Genomic DNA, 14,019 nt, shown 5'->3' on the forward strand with positions numbered 1-14,019 from the left:
AGAAATGCACCTTTCATGTAAGCTTCCAAAGCAAAATAGCCTCCTTTTTATCTTTCTATTGCTTTTGGAATTCTTTTCTCCTCTATGGATTGCAATTATTGTATTCCATTTAAAATAACCTATATGGAGTTCTCTTGTGCCACAGCAGATTAAGGATCTGGTGGTGTCGCTGCAGTGACTCAGGTCCCTGCTGAAGTGTGGGTTCAATCCCGGGCCCAGGAATTTTCCCATGCTGTGGGGGCAGCCACAAAATAAGTAAATAAAAAATAACCTATGAGACCTAAAATCAGCTTAGTGAAAGTTAAGATAATGATAACTAGGAAAAGTATTTGTGGTATATATGACCCCAAATAGTTAATACTCCATACATAAAAATCACTTCTATGAGTAAGAAAAAGGCAGAAGCTCCAAAGTCCATAATACTGTTTCCATTTTGATCCCATTTCATTTTTTTGTCCCACATGAATGTTCCTTTTTATCCGTCTCACTCACCCATCCATCCATCCCGCCCGCTTATTCATTCATCCATCCATTCATTAATTCAACACCTGGTCCTTACCTGTAGAAGCCTATTCAACCTTCAATATGGTAGGAGATGCCATGTTTGCTCCCATCTACATTCCCTCCACATTTGTGACCATCAGACCACAGAAGTATGCCTTACTTGAGAGGCAGACCATAGTACTGTTGTGTTAATATCTCCAGAAGCAACCCACACTCAGCGACGAACAGAGCTCGGTGGATACATACCGCAATGCCTCACTCCGCAGGAGGGATAACTGGGAGTTACGTGGCCCACTGTCTCTCAGTGGGAGTTCCCTGTGGGACTGGGCCCTAATTTCTCCTTACACACATCGTGTTGGCTTCCTTCCCTTCCCTGACTCATCTTTCTTACTCTTACCAGTGCTTCCTAAAATAACTTCTTAAATCTTTGTCTGAGAGCTGGCTTCTGGGAGAGCCCAGCCCAAGAAAAATTCTCCCTCAAGTTTTCTCTCCACAAATAGGGCTTGTTCGCCCCTCTGTGCTTGCAGAGTACATATTTATATTTTGCTTGTAGCACATGGCATCTGTTGACTTTTTTGTTTGTTTGTCTTTTTGCCTTTCCTAGGGCCGCTCCTGCGGCACATGGATGTTACCAGGCTAGGGGTCGAACCGGAGCTATAGCCTCCGGCCTACGCTAGAGCCACAGCAACGCAGGATCCGAGACACGTCTGCAACCTACACCACAGCTCACAGCAACGCCGGATCCTTAATCCACTGAGCAAGGGCAGTGATCGAACCTGCAACCTCATGGTTCCTAGTCGGATTTGTTAACCAGTGAGCAACGACGGGAACTCCTGTTGACTTGTATTTTAAAGGCTCTTATGTCTCTCTCATTTTAGATTATGAATTTCTCGAGAACAAGAATCTTGTTATCTCTTGTTTACCCCACACTTATTGGCACATTTTTCCTATAAAATTTATCTTTTTATCTTTTTTATATTTTTTTCCATTGCATATCTATTTTTAAGAAATGTATGTTTAGGTCAACAGTGTCCTCTTTCCTTGAACATATTCTTCTTCATCTTCTCATCAGGGTGTGCTTACTGTGTATTCCTTGGAAGCCTAATATATAATCATATTTTGTGACTTTGCTATGGGTATTCATATTCTCTACTTCTAATATTTATCAATCAAATCTACCTTACTGGTGTGGTATTTAAGTATTTTATATCCTTATTTTTTTGTCTAATAGTTACATTTTTTTAACTGAGTGAGGTTAACTAACCTCTATCATCATTAATATATTGCTGTCCAACGAATCTGACTAGGAACCATGAGGTTGCAGGTTCAATCCCTGGCCTCGCAGATTATATATATATATATATATATATATATATATATATATATATATATATATTTCTATATACACATATCCTCACAGATATATATATGTGTGTGTAGTTCTCTGTTCGTCCTCATAATTTTGGCTTAATGAATATTGGTGGCTGTTCTGCTGTATGCCAGAATAGTCACAACTTCTATATCTTTACAAAACTCTTTAGCATTATAAAGTACGCTCCTTCATAATTTTAGTTATTTTTTGCCTTACATTAAGATCACAGTCCCAGTTCTTTTTGCTCACTTTTGTCTGTTATAATTTTATGCATACTTTTGTTATTAATCCTTCTAAATTACTTCTTTGTAGGGGTGTTCATTGTATACAGCACTCAGTTGGGTTCAATTTTTGTGATCCAATGTGTTATTAGGTACTATGGACATATTATGGTTATATCTTCCTAATGAATTGACCCTTTTATCATTAGGAAATCCCCCTCTTTATTTCTAATAATACTTGTCTTAAAGCCTGACACACCAATGGTAACATAGTCATCCTTTCTTTTGTATGCTTACTGTATGAATGGTATACCTTTTTCCATGCATTTATTTTCAACCTGGTCTGTAGCTTTGTATTTACAATGCATCTGCAGTAAATGGCATATAGTCTGGTTTTGCATTTAATTCATTTGGAAAATACATGCTTTTTAATTAGTGTGTTTTGACTAATAGCATTTAATATGATCATTAACACGGTTAGGTTTAGATAGATCATTTTACTACACTCTGGTTTTTTGTTGTTGTTGTTTGCTTTTTTCTGTTTTGTGTTTTCTGCTTTCTTGAATTGTTTGAATATTTTTTAGAATCCCATTTTAACCTATCTGTGGACCTACAAACTATATCTCTTTGCATTAATTTTTAGTGGTTATAGTAAGGATTACAGTGTACATCCTTAAACTTTTGGGGTAGATCTAGAACTAATATCATAGCACTCGATGTAAATTGCAGAAATCTTATAACCATATAGATCCATTTACTGCCCCCTAGACTTTATTCTTCAGTTGTCATATACATTACATCTGCATATATTATAAACCCCACATGGCAATGTTATAATTTTTTATTTAAGCAGGAATATATATTTTAAGAAAATGAGATTTTAATTTACATTAAAAATAAAAAAATAAAAATAAAAATTTATATTTACTCAGATATTTATAATTTATTCATTTTCTCACAAAACAGAAGGTCCAGAAAAGGAGTCCCAGAGTTGGTTCAGGGGCTCAACAAAATCATCAAAGACTAGAGTCTTTTTATCTTCCTATTCTGCCACCCACATCAAGTTGATCTGGACCCTTCCTAGACACATCATGGCTGGCACGTGGCTGGAATCATCCCTTGTAGATATGCCAACATCTAGCTGAAGAAAAAGAGTATTGCTTCCAATTGTTCCAAGAAGCCCAATAGGACCCATTCCCATGCCTATGAATAAGAATGCTAAGAAAGTATTTGACATTGTATTTTCATCCTTTCTCATGGGAGTAGGTTCTTTAGTAAGGAAGAAAGGAAGAAGAATGACTATTGGGTAGGAAATCAACCGCACCTGCCACCATACATCTTACATCCCTTTATTGGCAGTGGCTATTATATTTAGAGCTGAAGACTCAATTTAGAGGAATGGAAGACTCTGGCTAGTCTGCATTGTCTGCCCTGCTGATGGTAAGGAAAAATGTGGGGGATGTTTTTATCCATTGGACTAAAATGTGGCATGTAATTCTGCAAATGTTATCTTTAGCACTGTGTTGTTAAACCCTCTGTGCTTTACAGTTCCACTGTCTGAATTTAAATTTTTTTTTTTTGGAAGATTTGATGTTATTTATTGGTTACTCTCAAAACATCTCATTTTTGACTGGACTCAGACTTAGAGGTAGATGCTCTCAGAGAGGATAGCCTCCGTCTCTTTGCAATCTGGTCCTGACATTTTTCTTTGGCCTCCTTCATTCTCTTGGCCAAAAGTTTAGCATATTCTGCAGCCTCTTCCTTATTTTTCTTAGTACGTTGTTTCTTCAGAGCAATATGGCGACGTTTGTGTTGCAGAACACGCGGAGTAACAAGACGCTGAATCTTGGGTGCTTTGGTCCTAGGTTTCTTACCTTCTTTGTTTAGGGGCTTTCTCACTACATACTGACGGACATCATCTTCCTTAGAGAGACTGAAATTTTTCGGATTCTGCTAGCTCTTTTAGGCCCCAGGCAGCGAGGCACAGTAGTATCGGTGAGTCCAGGAATATCCTTCTCCCCTTTTTTTTGCGATGACCAAATTGAGAACATTTAGATTGGCATCCACAATGCAACCCCGAACTGATTTGCGCTTTCTTTCTCCAGTCCTCCTTGGTCTGTAACAGGAATGCCCCTTACTCAGTAGCAGGCGGACTCGGCCATGGGTCAAGACACCCTGCTTCATGGGAAATCCTTGTTTGTCGTTCCCACCACTTATTCGGACCACATTACCCTTCCATTCTTCACCCAGAGCGTCAGCAGAAACTTCTGTGGCCATGTATTTCTCATAAAATGTACGAAGTTTTCGCTCATTGTCCACTTCAATGAGTTTTTGGCAGCCAGTGGCCGGGAAAGAGATATTCAGCTTCATCCTTAAGCGGCCGACTGCCTCCGAGGCACCACCTGAATTTAAATTTTTGTTTGGTACATACCACTGCTTAAGATGCCCACTTGCCTCTAGAACTCCTGCTCTACATTGATGATTAGCTTTCATATCCAACTTTAGGTTCACCTCAATACAAATTTCATATTAGTTATTAGGTCTGAGCCCGGTCTTACCCTAACTGAACAAGTACTAGCATCTCAACATAAATCTACAAAGAGTTGCCCACCCCCTAGCATGCCCCATACTCCAGCATAATACCTAAAATGTTTAGAATAAAGTAATTAGATTGTTAGTGGTGATGCTTCCAAAAATTGAATGACAAAATGATCATTTGTAGTAGAGGAAACTTCTAGAGACCCTCCAATTACTCAGCATATTTCAGAGCCAGTGCTGATTAAGACCCTATTTGAAAATCTTCTGCTGTTTATTAGGCTATAGAATATTTTTAATATTTAGTCAATTGGGGGAGTTCCCATCATGGCTCAGTGGTATAGAACCCAACTAGTATCCATGCGAATGCAGGTTTGATCCCTGGCCTCACTCGGTTAAGGATCCAGCATTGCAGTGAGCTGTGGTGTAGGTCGCAGACACAGCTTGGATCTAACTAATGTTGCTGTGGCTGTGGTGTAGGCTGGCAGCTACATCTCTGATTTGACCCCTAGCACAGGAACTTCCACACACTACGGGCGCTGCCCTAAAAAGACAATGACAACAACAAAAAATCTAGTCAATTGGTCTGCAGTATCCTAGAACAACCAGAAAATGGCAACATTTCTATCTGTAAATGCATATATGTAAAGCCAACAACTACTATTTTAAGCCTCAGCTGATAGTTCTTTAAATCAAATTAATGAGCAAGCCATCTCAGCTTTGATAAACTTAACATTTGGCCTAGCCTTAGCTGACACATAATACCACACATAATATATAATAACCACAATACATATTATCTTCTTTATTATGTATTTTCTTTTTTCTTGAGAATTCTTTCATTACATGTTTTGGAGAAAAAAAAAACAAGAATATTATTCTTGGAAAATTAGAATTTATATATCACATAAATTGCATCTTGTTGTTTTTTTTTTTAATGGCTGTACCCATGGAATATGGAAGTTCCAGGAACAGGGATTAAATCTAAGCCACAGCTACAACCTACGCCTCACCTGAGGCAATGCCAAACCTTTAACCCACTGTGCAGGACCGGTGATCAAACCCACACAACCTCTGTAGTGATCAGGCCACTGCAGTCAGCTTCTTAACCCATTGCACCATAGCAGGAATTCCTTGCATCTTGTATTTTAATTGAAGATTTGTAAATGAAAAGAAAATTGGGAGTATTCAGGGAAAGAATGAAGTCATGTTTCCTTAAAAATTAGGCAAAGATTGCAGAATCCTGAAATCTGATTCATCTCTGTCCACTTCCACGTCCCTTGACACCTGTGTCAGTCAGTAGTTGGGTAAACACACACTCAAACCACTGTAGTTATTTTTAAGTGGAAAGGAATCTGAATACAGGGAATTAGGTCCTGACAAAATTTTTGGAATAGCTCATGCAGACGGCTCTAGGCTGAGTCTTTTAAGAATGAGTCCTAGAACATTACAAAATGGATCTGCTGGAAGAGCTACTATCTCACAACCCCACAGCTGTGACCCAGGAATGGAGATACTGGAATGAGGTCACTGCCACTGCTGCTGCCACCATCTCTGACACACATGCAGACACCCAGGAAACAGAAGAATAGACCCTGGGAAATTGTGGCAGAAATATCTTCTGGCTCTAAGAAAAGAGCCCAAGGGGGTTCCCTTCGTGGCTCAGCAGTTAACAAACCCAACTAGGATCCATGAGGATGAAGGTGCGATCGCTGGCCTTTCTCAGTGGGTTAAGGATCCGGCGTTGCGGTGAGCTGTGGTGCTGGCTGGCGGCTGTAGCTCTGATTCGACCCCTAGCCTGGGAACCTCCATATGCCACAGGTATGACCCTAAAACAAGAAGTAAAGAAAGGAAGGAAGGAAGAAAAGCCCCCAAAGGCAGAAGAATGGCTTCTAGCTACCTTTGTTGTAGTTTGATTTATAAGAAATAATGGCTTTTGCCCTCATTCTTGACAAGCTCCTAAAACCTTTGGATTTTTCTTTTTCTCTTTCTCTTTTTCAAAATTCGATTGGGATTTTATTAGGATATTTTTCTTGGCCATGTTTTGTTTTGTTTTGTTTTCTTTCCTTTTTAGGGCCACACCTGCAGCATATGGAAGTTTCCAGGCTAGAGGTCGAATCAAAGCTTCAGCTGCCCACCTATGCCACAGCCACAGCCACACCAGATACTTTACCCACTGAGTGAGTCCAGAGATCGAACCTGCATCCTTACAGATACTATGTTGGGTTCTTAACCTGCTGAGCCACAAGAGGAACTTCTGAAATTTTCTTAGGATAAAAATGATAAAGATATTTTTAAATTATTCATAACAAGCTCCTTTCCGTTACACCTGAGTTTATATTAATGAAGTGAGTTTTGGCTGACTTCAGGATGAGGCCAGGAGAACCAACCACTGATTAAAGGAACTTTCAGCCTCATCCCCAGACCTCTGGAAAGCTCTGTGCCCTCCCCCCACACCCTGCCCTTTGCATCTTTTCCATCTAGCTCTTCCTAGAGTTGAAAACTTTCCGATAAACCAGTAACCTAGTAAGTAGAATATTTTCCTCCGTTCTTTGAGTCACTATAGCATATTATTAAATCTAAGGTGGGAGTTGTGGAAACCTCCAACTTGTGGCAGGTAGGTCAAATGCAGAGGTGATAACCTGTACTGGCATCTGGCCTGGAGAAGGAGTGGGGGAGTCTTGTGGGACGAAGCCCTTAACCTGTGGGATCTGATACTATCTCCAGGTAGATAGTGTCAAAATTGAATTAAATTGTGGGACACCCAGTTGGCCCCTACAGATAATTGAAAAATTGCTCAGTGTAGAAAAACCCACACATCTGGTATCAGAAGCTAAGTACTGAGGGACTTCCCTTCATGGCTCAATGGTTAACAAACTCAACTAGGAACCATGAGGATGCGGGTTCCATCCCTGGCCTCACTCAGTGGGTTAAGGATCTGGCATTGCTATGAGCTGTGGTGTAGGTCTCAGACAAGGCTCGGATCCCACATTGCTGTGGCTGTGGTGTAGGCCAGCAACTGTAGCTGATTCAACTCCTAGCCTGGGAACTTCCACATGCCACAGATGTGGCCCTAAAAAGCAAAAAAAAAAAAAAAAAAAAAAAAAGGGAAGTATTGAGAATGAAAGGTACAGTAGGGAAAAAATTAAAAATGAGTTTTTCTTCACAATCTTCCTCCTTCCAAATGCGTCAGGACTGTATCTAATAGAACTTAATTTGCATCCAGATTGCATATGCAAAGGAAAGTGATCAATATAGTTTTCAGCTTTCTGGTCCCAAGTTTATAGAAAGGCACTCAAAAAAGGAGAGCGGGATGGAACTGAGCAGGTCTTCCTTCAGCATCTATCACAGACATTGTGTCACAGTCCTAACATATTGTATGTGCACATTCCAAAATTAAACAGTGCCAAAAAACATTAGGGGAGTTACCCCTTTGGGGAAATAAACTATTTTAAGTAAATCTATTCTACTGAAAGCAGAGGAAATGCAAGTAGTGTTACCTGGCAATTTGAATATCAGTGAAATGATTAAGCATGCAGTTTCCATATATTCATGAGCTATGGCTACACAATGCCAAATTTCCAACTGCTTGATCTTACAGGGGAGGAAAAGAGGAATCTGATATGTGTAGGGCTCATTTGATCTTGAAAGTGTTTCAAGGCCGGTGCTTACCCCCCACTTTATTCTTTCTCTCCCATGGGGGGAAAAAATCCAGGAAGAAAGGCACTCTGGTTTGCATCACAAAAAATCTGAAGACTCTACAAATACTAAATAAAGTGCTGCAATGGGCTGAACGATGGCCACCCAAAGATATCAGGTCCTAATCCTGGGAACCTATAAATATTACCTCCTATGCCCCCCCCCCCCAAGTCTTTGCAGATCTGATTAAATTAAGGATATTGAAATGGAAAGGTTATCCTAGTTTATTCAGGTGGGCCCTAAATGCAACCCCATGTATCCTTATAAGAGGGAGGCAGAGGGAGATCAAACACAGATACATGAAGGAGAAAGTGATATGAAGATAGAGATTTGAAGACCCTGGCCTCGAAGATTAGAGCGATGTTGCCCCAAACCAAGGAATGCCAGCAGCTGGCAAAAGTTGGAAGAACAAAGGGACAGATTCTCCCCTACAGCCTCCTAAGGGAGCTTGGCCCTGATGACACCTTGATTTTAGCCCACTGATACCGATTTTGGACCTCTGACCTCTAGATCTGTGAGAAAATAGATTTCCATTGTTTTAAGCCACCAAGTTTATGGTAATTTATTAGGACAGTTACAGGACAGGTATTTTACAAGTGAAGAACTTTCAGAGCCTACTAGCTGATTTGCTTAAGGCAATTTTTCTCCACGGACATGTTGCTACAGAGCACTTGGGTGTACCAGTTGTGCAGATGAGGAAAGTATGCATCAGAGAGGGAACATGTGGCTTAAAATCACCCAAGACGGTGATGCAGCCTTTAAACATAGGTTGCTCTGATTCCAGGGGCTGCTCTTTGTCCACTCTACCACATCGCTCCCTGAAAAGTGGGACAAGGCTCCCTTGCCTCAGCCCCTGGAGTCATTCTCCACTCCACTCCGAGTAGAAACCCTAGTGCTTCCTTTTAATTTCTCCCTCTTCCTCATACCCACACCTGTTCAGCAAGGAAGCCATTCCTATCCAAAGTCAGCTACAGAATCCATTTCCTCCTCCCATCCTGTTGCCACTGCATCAGTTCCTGCCTTTAGTATCTCTTCCCCCAGATCATGGTAACAGTTTACCCACTCTCTCCACTTACTTTCAATGGTTCCCTGTTACCCAAGATATAAAGTCTAAGGGTACAGCATAACACAAACAATTATCTGACCCCAAATTACTTTACCAGCATTATTTCCCCCCAGTACCCAGGGTTCTAGTTAACACACTGAATTTTTTATTTTTTAATTTTTATTTATTTATTTATTTTTTGTCTTTTGTCCTTTTAGGGCCACACCCACGGCTTATGGAGGCTTCCAGGCTAGGGGTCTAAATGGAGCTGTTGCTGCCAGCCTACACCAGCACCATAGCAATGCCAGATCCGAGCCGCGTCTGCCACCTACACCACAGCTCACAGCAACGCCAGATCCTTTAACCCACTGAGCGAGGCCAGGGATCAAACCCGCAACCTCATGGTTCTTAGTTGGATTTGTTTCCACTGCGCCACGACAGGAACTCCAACACACTGAATTTTTTATTCTCCTCCCATACACTAGGCCTCCCCAAATGCCTGGTTTGGTACATGATGGTCTTTCAGCATGAGATAAACATCCTCTTTTCCACTTGCCATCATTCTTACTTCTCCTCCAAGATTCAGTGCACATGTCACCTGTTTTATAAAGACTTTTTTGATTTTCCCAAGCAACTCTAAATTCTTCCTTCATGATGTGGACAGCAGAGCATACACCAACCAGACCATGAAATCCTCCAGCGTAATGTATGAAATATCATGGGCTTCATATTCTGGTTCAAAGTCTTTAAAGTGGGGTGAGCAATACCTGTTTGGTATGCATAAAGTAAATATTAAAACTTTAATTTAAAAAATTAAATTTTTCCTCTTGTTTTAAATTTTGATATTTTTAATATTTTATAAAATGAATACAGTATGTACCGGTAGTACCTGAATATCGTCTTTTTAGAAATATATATGAGGTGCTGACTAATTTTTTATTTTTTTACTGACAGAACTGCACAATAAAGTGTTTCCAACCTCTGGTGTGGCCTATTTGAGGAGCTTTAATAACAAGTCACTCAGATGCACACTTTAGCTCCAAAAAAGCCAGCATCTAGAACAGTTCTCCACACTTGGCCGATGCTCTGTGAATGTTAAATGAGCAAGTAAGTAGATGAGGAATATATTTTTCTCGTGCATGTTGTCATGGAAGAAATAAAACATAGTCTTTTGATTCATTAGAAATATATTTTACATGGAGTTACCCTCGTGGAACAGCAGAAATGAATCCAACTAGTATCCATGAGGATGCAGGTTTGATCCCTGGCCTTGCTCAGTGGGTTAAGGATCTGGCATTGCCGTGAGCTTGGTGTAGGTCACACACCCGGCTTGGATCCCCCATGGCTGTGGCTGTGGCTGTGGCTGTTGCAGGCAGTTGTAGCTCCAATCTGACCCATAGCCTGGGAACTTCCATATGCCATGGGTGTGGGCCTATTTTTTTTTTTTTTTAAAGAAAAAAAAGAATCATACTTTACAGGTTTGTGTCTTTGGGTAAGTCATTCATCTCTTGACCATCAATTTCCTCATCGGTAAAATGACGATGAGACAGCAAGTTGGTTGTGAGAATTCAAAGAAATAATAAATGCAAGCTGCCTATCCTAATGCCATTTCACATTAAGATCTCTAAGTAAATTGAAGCTGTGTCTGCAGTTCTAGTGGCAGTACGTCCGAACAAGAAGCCTCTTGTACTTTGTAGGTCCACCCTTATTTCTACCAAAATTACTTTTCCTCACAGTCACCCAAGGAAAGGACCTGGGTCCTTAGACATGGATGAATTACATGGACAAAATACACCCATTTCTTTTCTTTTCTTTTCTTTTCTTTTTTTTTGGTCTTTTTAGGGCCACACCCACAGCATATGGAAGTTCCCAGGCTAGGGGTCAAATTGAAGCTGTAGCTGTTGGTCACAGCCATAGCAACTCAGGATCTGAGCCTTGTCTCAGATCACAAGCTCACAGCAAAGCCGGATCCTTAACCCACTGAGCAAGGCCAGGGATTGAATCTGCATCCTCATGGATACTAGTCAGGTTCGTTACTGCTGAGGCACAATAGAAACTCCAATATGGGTATGTTTAAAGCCAGAGAAGAATCTTACAAGTTCAGGGTTGTTCATGCACTTCCTCATGCTGCCACATTGCAAGAGAGGTTTCCTGGACATTGGCAGAATCATTTCAAAATACCTAAGAATAGAAACAAAATGAAGTCACCTTTCTTTAGGGCTTAGACCTTTGTGCCTCTCTGAGCTTCTCTGGGCTGAAGAGTGGGAAGAGGGTGGCTATCCTCTCCCAGCTCCCAGTCATCGAGGGAGGGGGAGGCTCCACCAGCAGAGGGTCATCATCTTCTATGATCTGTGAGAGCACAGGTAGGTCCAACAGAACTTCACACTATCAGAGAGAGAAGGCGTGGAGAGAAAAATCTCGTTCCGCTGGTAAATCCTAAGTGAGATCACAACAGCTGAGAAATTTGTTTAAAGAAGTGTTGACCTCCGAGGTTCTCGAAGGATTGCCTCTTCCCAGACCCTCCCAGATGGAATAGGAGGGTTAGGGAAGGAGCCTCTGGCAGATCCTTAGGGGACTGGGAGACAATGGAGAGTGCAGTTCAGGTGCCCAGCCAGTGGGTCCCAGTTGGGCAAGACAGGAAAGGCAGAGAATCAAATACTTCAAGGGGAAGGAGTCAGGGTAAGTGAAGGAGGGACAACCTTTGTGGGCTGTCCAGAGTTAAAGAGAAAACAGCCCACAATGAATGAATGTCCCTGTGGTTCCAACTCACCCTTGGTTCCTCATTTAGGTAGCTCCTCTTCTGGAAAGTCCTTCTTGATCCCCTGATAGAGAAAAGCTTGGGTTCACCATCTCCATTGAGGTACTGTCTGGGGTCTGCTCCTCCTCTCCCACAGTTGGTTCTTGGATGCCATACTGGGGGTAGAAAAGGTTTATCAGCCTTATTTGGTCAGTCTAAATTATGGCTTTAATTTAGCTAATGGCACTATTCAGAACAGAAAATAGAGGATCACTTGATCCCTTGTTCTTCCTTCTTTCCAAAGAGTCACACAAGTCTTGAACATTCCACCTTAGATTCTTTTCTCAAGTTCATGCTCTCTTCTCCACTTTAATTAGCCTTCAACATGGTTCTCTTCAACCATAAAAATCCTTTTCTAGTCCCTAATCCAGTCTCTAATTTGCTCTCTCACTGATTTTTCAGAAATACCCATCTGATCCTGTGACCTGCCCTTCAAACTGCTTAAATGACTCCCTTCCTCAACACACTGATTGTAAACCAGTGGCCCTGGGGTCAAATCTGGACCACAGACAGGTTTTATTTGGCCTCGACAATGATTCATTTAAAAAGAAAATTAGGAGTTCCCATGTGGCTCAGTGGGTTAAGGATCCATCATTGTCACTTCAGTGGCTCCTGTTGCTGCTATGGCATGGGTTCAGTCCCTAGCCTGGGAACTTCCACATGCCATGGATGTGTCCAAAAGTAAATAAATAAATAGAACATTAGGGAGTTTCTGTGGCTTAGTGGTAACAAACCTGAATAGTATCCATGAGGATGCGTGTTTGATCCCTGGCCTTGCTCAGTGGGTTAAGGATCTGGTGTTGTTGTGGCTGTGGTGTAGGCTGCCAGCTGCAGCTCTGATTGAACCCCTAGCCTAGGAACTTCTGAATGCTTTGGGTGCAGCCCTAAAAAAAAAGAAAAGAAAAAATAGAGAAAGCAAGATAGACTTGAAATAGAAATACATTCAGAAAATAATGAGAAAAAAATAGATTTCTTTGTGGAGCGAAGACCATTTCAACTTATTTAATATGCACACAAGGAGTATCCAGGTCAACATAACATAACTATTTTTTAATAACCTGCTCACCTCATTCATTTGTCAAAAGCTGTACTTGAAAGGCGTTTGAGGAGTTCCTGTCATGGCTCAGTGGTTAACGAATCCAACTAGGAACCATGAGGTTGTGGGTTCGATCTCTGGCCTTGCTTAGTGGGTTAAGGATCTGGCATTGCCATGAGCTGTGGTGTAGGTTGTGGTCGTGGCTTGGATCCTGCATTGCTGTGGCTCTGGCGTAGGCCGGTGGCTACAGCTCTGATTCGACCCCTATCCTGGGAACCTCCATATGCTGTGGGTGCGGCCCTAGAAAAGACAAAAAGACAAAAAAAAAAAAAGAAAGAAAGAAAGGCGTTTGAATTTTTGAACCTTACTGAAAGGATGGAGCCATAATCCCTTAACATATCAGACAAAGCCCTTCACTTTACCAGCTCTTATTTTGTCTTGTCTCCACTTCATCAGTCTCCTTAATCCATTCTTTCCAGACAATTGCTGTGCATGGAAACAATAATAACTACTAGTGAGTCTTCTCTATCTACTCAAAATAGGTAGGTGTAAAAATAGGCATGTTGCCCAAGGACATATGTTTCCTAGCCACTACAGTGTTTTTGGAGCAGGAAGATCTAGAAAGTCTAATTTGAGGCTGAAGAAGAATGGCTAATGTACTCTTAGAATTTTATGCCTGGTACTGTTCTAAACTATGCATTTGTAAAGTTACAACACCCCTAAATGATAGGTTCTGTCCATCCTGTATTACAATTGCATTGAATCCTAGGAGAGTTTGGGAATCCTAGAAATAACATGGTCAGTGAGAGA

At 41.2% G+C, this 14,019-nt stretch overlaps 2 long non-coding RNA genes and 1 pseudogene across 7 annotated transcripts in view; 1 reads left to right on the top strand and 2 right to left on the bottom strand.

The window, feature by feature from the left end:
• The window catches only part of LOC106504743, a 293,971-nt gene that overhangs the window by 267,374 nt on the left and 12,578 nt on the right, over positions 1–14,019 (top strand). The window contains exon 5 of the long non-coding RNA XR_002346462.1: positions 10,331–10,483. This is a non-coding gene — a long non-coding RNA (uncharacterized LOC106504743). The remainder of the gene's footprint in view (positions 1–10,330; positions 10,484–14,019) is intronic.
• The window catches only part of LOC110261986, a 66,575-nt gene that overhangs the window by 42,730 nt on the left and 9,826 nt on the right, over positions 1–14,019 (bottom strand). For 2 of the 5 annotated variants that reach the window (XR_002346461.1, XR_002346460.1), the window contains exons 2-3: positions 12,147–12,289; positions 11,473–11,557 (exon numbers count right to left, since the gene is read on the bottom strand). This is a non-coding gene — a long non-coding RNA (uncharacterized LOC110261986). Of the gene's footprint in view, positions 1–9,766; positions 10,144–11,472; positions 11,558–11,584; positions 11,762–12,146; positions 12,290–14,019 lie in introns of those variants that run through there. The other 3 variants (XR_002346458.1, XR_002346457.1, XR_002346459.1) reach the window with 3 other exon arrangements.
• Positions 3,666–4,482, bottom strand: LOC100516279 (annotated as a pseudogene). The gene has a single exon (XR_130813.3). The product of XR_130813.3 is annotated as a 40S ribosomal protein S6 pseudogene (transcript).

The sequence above is a fragment of the Sus scrofa genome, chromosome 8 (genome assembly GCF_000003025.6).
Source record: "Sus scrofa isolate TJ Tabasco breed Duroc chromosome 8, Sscrofa11.1, whole genome shotgun sequence".
NCBI classification, from domain to species: domain Eukaryota; kingdom Metazoa; phylum Chordata; class Mammalia; order Artiodactyla; family Suidae; genus Sus; species Sus scrofa.